This window comes from Callospermophilus lateralis, chromosome 1 (assembly GCF_048772815.1).
Source record: "Callospermophilus lateralis isolate mCalLat2 chromosome 1, mCalLat2.hap1, whole genome shotgun sequence".
NCBI lineage: Eukaryota > Metazoa > Chordata > Mammalia > Rodentia > Sciuridae > Callospermophilus > Callospermophilus lateralis.
Genome location: NC_135305.1, coordinates 201,297,214 through 201,306,276, shown reverse-complemented (window position 1 = coordinate 201,306,276; position 9,063 = coordinate 201,297,214). Strand labels below are relative to the sequence as shown.

Below are 9,063 nucleotides of genomic sequence, written 5' to 3'. Positions count from 1 at the left end.
CCTTTGGTTTACATCGCTGTTGCTGATTTGGGTGTCTTTTTTTCCTACCTATCTTTTTTCTCTGACTTTGCAATTATAAAAACAGGGATCAATTATGACTCTAAAACAATTGTCATTTAAATGAATATGAATCTATTTCAAAGATAATGTGAGCAGTAGTACATCTCTCTCCCCACCCCCACCCAGCCCTATTGTAATGAGGAACTTGAGATACAAAACAAAACACATTTCTTTTAGTATTCAAATGAACAAGACTCCAAGCTCAATTCTGTTCACCAAGAGGGATTCTTTCTTCCCAGTGCCACCTGCTCATGAAAAGGTCAAGAATCCCAATGATTCATTGAACTCTGTCCACCCATGTTCTGGTAATTTAGACCCTAGGGGAAAAACACAATCTATTTCATCTCGGATGACCCCCATGCAGAATGTCCCCCTTTTATCCCAGCAACTTCCCTGTCCTAGCAGTTTGGAATGGGAAGTGGGTCAATTAATTTCATGCCTACAGAACCCCAAGCCTCCCCTCAAAATGTCCATTATACCTTCTTACAGAACAGTGGCCATTCAAGGTCCTGAAGAGTCTCACATGAGTCCCCCATTACAATGGTGCCTCAACTCCTTGGGCCTCAGATGAACTCCAGTATTCAATCTGGAATAACCTTTGTGAGCTCCAGGTTTGTTATCTGTAAACTTTCACCAAAACCATAATAATTAATAATAATAATAATCCTAGTGGCACCCACTTTCAATCATGGCTCCTGGAGAAGAAGAACCCCACTCACTGAGTGAGCAGAGAACCTCCTTAGGGAGAGGGGCCCTGCTTAGGAAGTTGAACCCAGAGCCTTAGAAAGCTGGGAGGCCAGGGCAGGAGAGGCCATCCCATTGGTGCTCACCGCAGCATGGTGGGTTGGGAACTGCAGCATGAATGTCAGTGTGACCTATTGCTTTCTTAGGGAGGGGGAACTCACCCCAACCCAGACCTCCTCCTGCCTCAGAATCCCTGGTTGGGGTCCAGGATTTTGCTTTAACAAGCTCTCTTTGAGATCCACAATCTAGTTCACTTCATCTCATCCCCACCCCCACCCCCACCCCCATTTTTCATCAAAGAACTCTGAGACCCAGACAGGAGAGAACAGGTTTCCTGAGTTCCTAGTTCAGTGTCATTTAATCTGTCCTTTTAAAACCCCTTCAAGACGCCCTGTGACATTCACCAGCTTACAGCTTTCCCCACATACCAGGTTTCTCTCCAGAGTCAGTTCAAGAGGTCTCCTTGCTATGGCTTCCAGACTAACCAGCCCCAACACCCCTCTAGCTCTGCATGACTCGCTTTCCTTTCACTGCAGCTGACAAGACTCTATCCTTCTGTGCTTCTGTCTTTCTGTAATCCTGGCCCCTCTGATCCAGACCCTCTCTCAACACCCTCAACATAGCCAGGGTTGTGCAAATGGATTGGTCTAGATTCATCCCTGCCTCATAATGGCCGTGTGACTCAGGCAAGTCTCTGTCTGCATTTTGAACTCAACTTTCTCTTCTTTGAAATGGAGGTGACAGCACCTGCCTCCCAGGGCTAGGGTGAGGGAACACAAGGGACATTGCAGGAGACCATGTTGCTAAGGAACCAGCAATCAGGAGGTGGAAAGGGAGAAAGAGAGCTCACCTCTCCGATGGTATTTACAAGGGAAAGGGATGCAGATTCTGGAGGGAGACGAGCCCAAACAATAGACCCTGAAGTGGCAGCAGGATGAGGCTTTCCTGAGTTCCTTGTTGCTGGGACACGGGGCTCCTACCAGGCTTTCTGATTGCCCTGTACTCACACAATAGGTCACATATTCATCCCTCAAATCTTTCTGCAATTCTGGGGTCACATCTGCAGCCAGTCTCCAGCACAGCTGTGGGACCTGCACTGAGGAAACAGGCCCAGGGGCTGGACTCAGATCCCCTCCTGCCATCACATGCCATTGGCCTGGGTAGGGAAATCCATGTCACTGACCCTAGCGTCCTCATCTATAAAATGGGATACTAGGTGAACAGTCTCGTGGGATAAAACAAGATGACGTGGGTAAGGTGCAGAGTCCATGTACATGATGTAGGTACTCAATACAGTGCCATTTTTGCTATTATTACCAACTTTCTAACTCTAGGACCATACAAGATGAAAGGCAGTCATGAGAGGACTTTCCAAACCACTCAAGTCCAAATCCACCCATTTTCCAGCTGTGAGAGCTGCCAAGGGTCCCACAGCAAGCAGGGCAAAGTTGATGGATGCAGAGTTCGTGGTATGAGCTGGGAGCAGAATGAACTGTGAGCAGATCCTTCTCTGGCCAGTTCTGGGGGCCCTGGAGGTAGACTCTAGCTGCCAATCTTTCATGACTCTCAGCTACAGACAGCTGTGTCCCTGAGATCATGTCCTTCTAGGGATGGCCCACATCCAGTGACCATTCCCAACCATCTCGCCTAGCATTGGCCAACTCTGACAGGCAGATTTAGCTCCACAGCTGCCTGAGGTTGGCGAGGCCTGTCACCCTGCCCTGCCACTGCCCCTCCTTTCTACAGTGGTTGGCCTGAGGGGACTCCCTCATAAGCTTCCTCTAGCTTGACCTTCATCTCTGAGCATCTTCCCAAGAACTTATCTTAGTAGGTGGATGAGGTATCTGCCCGCAGACAGCCAGTTCTCTCTCAGTTCCACTTCCTGCTGTTTCCAACAAATGTACAGCATCAACGCCATGGCCACAGCCCACATGGACAGAGAACCCTGATGCTAAGAGATATTAGTTACCAGCCTCAGCATTCTTGACAGGATTTCTGCCGGCCCCTCACTGTCCTCCCCATCTCATTTCCTCTTCTTCAATGGGTCCTCTCACAGCATCCACAGAGAACTCCTTGAATCACGAAACTTCTCTAAGTCACCCTGCTTCCTTCCCACATAGGGCGGCCTCTCTTTTCTTATAGGATACAACCCCAACTCTGCAGATTTTGCACAGGACAGTTCGGTTCTCAGGTCCTACCCATTCCCCAGATGCGTCCCCTTTCCTCCCTTTTCATTCCACCCCAAATGCTGTGATTTCATAGAGGTGGTGTTCTTCCACCCTACATTTCTGCAGGAGCCCTTCCCTCTGCCAGGAATGTCCCCCTCCACCTCTGGAACTTTCCCAGAGTTTATGATCCCTCCTGCTTCTTGCTTTGAGCCCCACCAATACTGAGCCATGATGCTTTGAAATGATCAGCCCTGTGGCTCGTCTTCCTCACCCCTTCTAAAGGGTGGTGACTGCTTCAGTCATCTTGGCGTCTCTGGGGCCTGGCATAGAGAGAACGCCCTATGCATGAAACAGCTGCACAGTCCCAAGTTTTTAAATCTTCCTTTGGTTGGGGAGGGGGAGACTGGGGGGCTGGGCACCTGAAACTCAGTCTGTCTTCCAAAGAATCTGAGACCAGGAGTTGCTGCCTGAATTACAGGGCAGTCTTGATTTGGGCGTCTGACCACAGGCAATGTGTGCCCACAGCCGTCCCCATGGGAACCGTGTCAGGCAAAGCTCCAACTCAGAGTGAGCAAGCTGCCTCTGGCCTGAACTTCCTCCCGCCTGCTGTGGCCCTAGAACCCAGCGGGGGCTGATGTGGGGGCACAGGGTTGGCTTGGGAGCACCCACAGCCCCCACCATAGGAGCTTGTGAGGGGCTGCAGCTGCAGGAACCGGGTGGGCAGGTTGCCATGGAAACCAAACTGCTCGCCTTTCCCTGGTGTTCAGAGTTCTGACAGGGATACCAGACTCCACCAGCATGTCCCCATCCCTGAGCTTGTCCCCCACGCTCTCAGCCTGTGTCCAGCGTACATCATGAACAAAAAGCTGGACTCAGGAGCTCAAAGGAGCAGAGAAAGCAGAAGGATCAAGAAACTGGCCATAATTCTCTCCCTTCCATCTCATCTGATCACTGCCACAGTTCCCAGGACCAGGTGCTCCCTGAAAAGAGTTGGCTTACCCAGGGAGCAATAACCAGAGAAGGCAAGAGTCAAATCTGGGACACTTTTGGTGCCAGCGGCCTTGGAGCAGGAAATCTTGAGTTCTTGTTCTTGTTTTGATGCTTAACGGCTGGGTGTCGCTAGTGAAGCCTCTCACCTTCTCTAAGCCCAGTTTCCTTACATATAAAGTACTGAGTATTCCCCCGATACTCACCAGGTATCATTAGTCACAGGCAAAGCATAAGCTATAAAGCCCTTGTATGTATAAGGTATTGTTATTATAGCAGGTTCCAAATATTACCTGTGTTCAAAAGAATTAGGTAAATACATAAACCCCCAATACTAAGGGATCACTAAAACCAGCAATTTCTTTATTCCTTCAATAAGTCAGTATCTACCTGGTCAGGCAGGGTGCTACAACAATCTAGAAAGAAGTCATAGCCCCTGCTCTGGAGGAACTCTCAGCCTCCTGCGAGTGTTCTGAATTGACCTACTGAGTGCTTAGCACTGTGAAGCATTCCTAAATAAACACAGTCACACTGTTCTCAAGGAGCACAAATAAAACTTCTTAGGGAGGTGAACATAAGAGACACACCTACAAAATACAGAAGGAAGAGCATAACTTGGAGAAGACATTAATGTGTACCTTTATTAGGCACAAGAGACTTCCTGATGCAGCATGAGAAAGATTCATCAAGGAAGCTAACCACTGGTTTGCATCATAACATGCTCTGCTGTTGTAAAGAAAAGAAATCTTTGCAAAATATGTTGCTTTCTAGAAAACAATTTTTGTCCTTTAATATGCATTTGATGATTCCTTTCACTGCTTATTTTCTAACTCCCTCCCTAGCACAAAAACTCCTCAAGAGTAAAACTTTAGGTTTTTATTTCTGTACCCTCAGTATTCAGCATAGATACATAGCAGGTTTTCATTACGCACGAAACAAGCAGGGACTTAACCAGTGGCTTGAAGAAGTGCTCTATAGCCACAGTGAGATAAGCACTTCATTTTCTTTATTTTCTTCCAAAACTCTTACCTCAATTGGTAGTAAAGTTCTGCCTTGATGCCTTAAGTAGTGCCCAAAAAGTTCAGTTATGGAGAATGTGTGCTGCACTACCACAAGGCTTACCAAGAGACCAGAGTGAGACAGCTTCTAAGGAGGAGGGCCAGTCACTGATTGATGTCTGTCTAAGTTTGCTTTATTATGAGAAATGTCATCTCAAGACATTAAGGGTGATCATCTTCAGAATTATTTGTTCAATATGTCTCCCCACTGGGCTGTAAGCTTCTGGCACATAGATGATGCTCAATGAAAATGTATTGAGTGAATAAATGAATTCATATGAGGGTATAACATAAATATCCACTTCATTTTCAAGGGAAGGGAATGTATTCTCAAGAGGGTGAGTGATATGGAGTCTAAGGAGTGAAGGATGACTAGAAGTTAGTAAGTGAAGTGGAGAAGAACAAATGAAATATGAGAAAACAAGGAAGAACAACCTAAGCAAAGACTCTGAATTGGAAGAGCGTGGTGTGTTCAAAGATCCAGAAATAGCCCCATATCATTTAGTGGAGGTGGGGAGGGCCACCATGGAAATGAAGCTGAGAGATTACAAAGAGCTCATAAACCACTCCTAGGGCTTGGAACTTCATCGTAGCAGCAATGAGCAGACATTTAGGGCTTCTCAGTTGAAGTGTTTTCTGACCAGATATCTATTTTCACAAAGAACATTCCAGGTGCTTTGCGGGGAATGCATTGGAGTCTGTATTTGCTGTGACAATAAGGAGAACAGCTAGGAGGTCACTGAAGTCCTCTGGGAGAGAGAAGAGGGTGACCTCATCATGATGGTGGCCAGAGATGAAGAGAAGCTGAAGGAATCAGGGGACTTCTAGGAGTTAGAGTTAAAGGACTTGGAAAATGAAGGATGTGGGGGTGAGGGAGAGGAGGGACTCCTGATTAATCTCTGGATTTCTGGTTTGAGTGTCCTAGTGAATGGTGACACGATTGGATAGGAAATTCTGGACCAGGATCATTTTGAGTGGGGCACAGGGGCCATTTTAAAATCAGCTTGGTTTTTAAACATGACTTATTCTGGAATGCTTGTGAGGTATCCATGAACGGAGACTCCACGACTAGTGGGTATTTGAATCTGGAGTGCAGGGAAAAGATTTATGTTGGAGATAAAGGTCTAGGTGCCTTCTCAAGTAGGAGATGATGGAAGTCATCAGAAAGAAGGACATCACCAGAAAGAGGCCTGGGACAGAATCTTAAGTAAAACCATGATGACTAGTCAGGTAGAGGATGGGGAGCCAGCAAAGGGGGCTCCTCTGGCATTCAAAGCCCAGGGAGGATAGTGCTTCCGCAAAGAGAATGTGGCCAGTCATGTTGAATACCGAAAATGAGAGAAGAGAAGAAATTCTAGTGTCCACAGGGGAATAAAATAGAAATCCTTTGTGATGCTGGTGTCCACTATCAAAGCCTCTTCCTTACTTGGATATATCCACTCCCACCTCCTCCAGTTTGCTTTCTCTGGATGGGATTCAAGATCCAGTTCATTTTTCTTTAGCTAGAGTTTGGAGGCTGGTGAGAGGAACAAGCAGCTAGTGACACACTGAAAAATCCGTCTGGAATAATCTTCATCGCATGTGTAGTCATCATCATTACCCTCCTGTAGACACACAATCTCAACAGTGGCAGCCTAGACTCTCCAAAATTGGGCCTCTTCCAGCCTCCAACAGACTCGCTGATACGCCCCCCACAAATACCTCCCAGCCCAGATATCATGAGTGCACTGAATGCTTACTTCCTTTGCTGTTTTCTCCCTTAAATGAATGGCTTCTGGATAGCTTAACAAGATTGACCATTTAAGATTTGGCCTCTCAGCCGGGCCCGGTGGTGCATGCCTGTGATCCCAGCAGCTCAGGAGGCTGAGGCAGGAGGATTGTGAGTTCAAGGTTAGCCTCAGCAATTTAGCGAGGCCTTAAGCAACTCAGTGAGACCCTGTCTCTAAATAAAATATTAAAAGGGACTGGAGATGTAGTTCAGTGGTTAAGTGTCCTTGGGTTTAATCCCCGGTACTAAAAAAAAAAAAAAAAAAAAGGTTTGGCCTCTCAGCCAGCAGGGAGGGGATCACTAGGTATGAAGGTCTGATCAGGGCTACCAGTGACAGTTTACAAACAACAGAGCCTTGGAACCTAAGACAGAACCCTAAATGTCAACATGAATAACTGGTACTGAAAGCAATTCAGTCATTTGTTCCATGAATCCAGGACTCACCCACTTTCTCTCTGTTCCACTACATGTTTTCAATTTGCCCTAATACTTTTTATTTCTTTTCTTTTTTTGGTACCAGGGATTGAATCCAGGGGTGCTTAACCACTGAGCCACATTTCCTATCCTTTTTTTATGTTTTATTTTGAGACTGGGTCTCTCTAAATTGCTTAGGGCCTCCTTAAACTGCAGAGGCTGGCTTTGAACTCACAATCCTCCTGCCTCAGCTTCCTTTGCTGCTGAAATTAAAGCCATGCACCACCACTCTCGTCCCTACTATTTTTTTTTTTTTTTAGTTGTAGTTTGGACACAATACCTTTATTCCATCATTTTTTTTGTGTGGTGCTGAGGATCGAACCCAGGGCCCTGTGCATCTAGGCAAGTGCTCTATAGCTGAGCCACAATTCCAGGCCCCCTACTATTTTTTTAAATGAATGCTTTTTTACATTTTTGAAATAATTTAAAATTCACAAAAGGATCACCACCACCTCCTTCCTGCTCCTCTGCCTCATCTGAGAACCAGCCTGAGCAGCCCTGGCCATGGACCTCCCCCAGCACTACAGCATGCCCCAGGATCGGTCCAAGGCCTTGAAAGAGGCCACCAAGGAGGTGTACACCCAGGTAGAGAATGCCAAGTTCATGAGGAACTTCCAGAAGGACCGAGTGACCCGAAATGGCTTTAATCTGGTGATGGCTTCCATGTGGCCTTGAAGATGAGATCAAGTGCAATAGGGACAACTCTGTCTATGCCCCCCTACTTCCCAGATGAACTGCACTGCAGGGCCTAGAGAAGGACATGGCCTTCTGGTACAGACCCCACTGACAGGGGGCCACTCCCTACATGCCAGCGATAGTGCTATGTGGGGCGACTCCAGGAGGTGGGGGGCACACAGACCCTGAGCTGCTGGTGATCCATGACTAAGCATGTTACCTGGGTAACCTGTCCAAAGACCAGATCCTAAAGAAGATTGCTTAGAAGGCACTGGCCTGCCCAGCTCCCATAAAGGCCTGGCTTTCTTCACCTTCCCCAACATTGCCCTTGCCACCAAGTTCAAGCAGCTCTATGGTTGCATGAACCCTCAGAAGATGACCCCTGAGGTCAGGCAGAGGGTCATTGAAGAGGCCAACACTGCATTCCTGCTCAACATTCTACTGTTTGAGGAGCTGCTGATCCAGGACCCCAAGGACCAGAGCCCCTTGCAGGGACCAAAGCTTCACCACCAACCATGCCAGCAGCTGGGTGCAAAGCTCCACCCCTGCAGAGATTCCTGGAGGGAAGCCCCAGATCAACAGCCTCTTCCAGGCTCTGCTAATCAGAAGGGTCCTTGCTGTTCAGCTCTCTGGTGGTCACAGTTGCCATAGTGTTTCATGCCATGAAAATGCAATCATGTTGACCTCCAGGGCAGTGAACTCTGTCCACTGGGACCTTCTTTATGGAGAGGGGCAATCTCTTGGTTGGCTTCCCTTTCTTGGGCCCCTAGAGGCTTTTGGGGTTCTTACCCCGAAAGCTCTCTCTGAGTCCCTCTTACCCTGAAAGCCTTTTCCCCAACAGAAAGCACACCCAGCCAGTTGCCTGAACTTCCAGACTTGGCATCCCCAGTTCCTGCAGCAAAGCCCAGGAGTTATGGCTGGAAGTGACAGCTGCCTTGGCCCTCCCAGTGCCCTGGGTTTGCAGAGTCCTTATTGACATGGCTACAACGACTTTCCTGTGGGCCGTGACAATTTTTATATCAATATGCAGAGATGTTGTGCCTTGTGTTTGTCTTATCGTTATTAGAGTTGCTTTTTGTTCACGGTTCAGCTTGAGCTGTGGTATTTTGTTTTGTTCTGGTTTTTATAA

The 9,063-nt window shown here is 47.5% G+C and overlaps 1 pseudogene; it reads left to right on the top strand.

The window, feature by feature from the left end:
* The first annotated feature begins 7,763 nt into the window (after positions 1 to 7,763).
* On the top strand, positions 7,764 to 8,617 carry LOC143399660 (heme oxygenase 1 pseudogene; annotated as a pseudogene).
* The last annotated feature ends 446 nt before the right edge of the window (positions 8,618 to 9,063 follow it).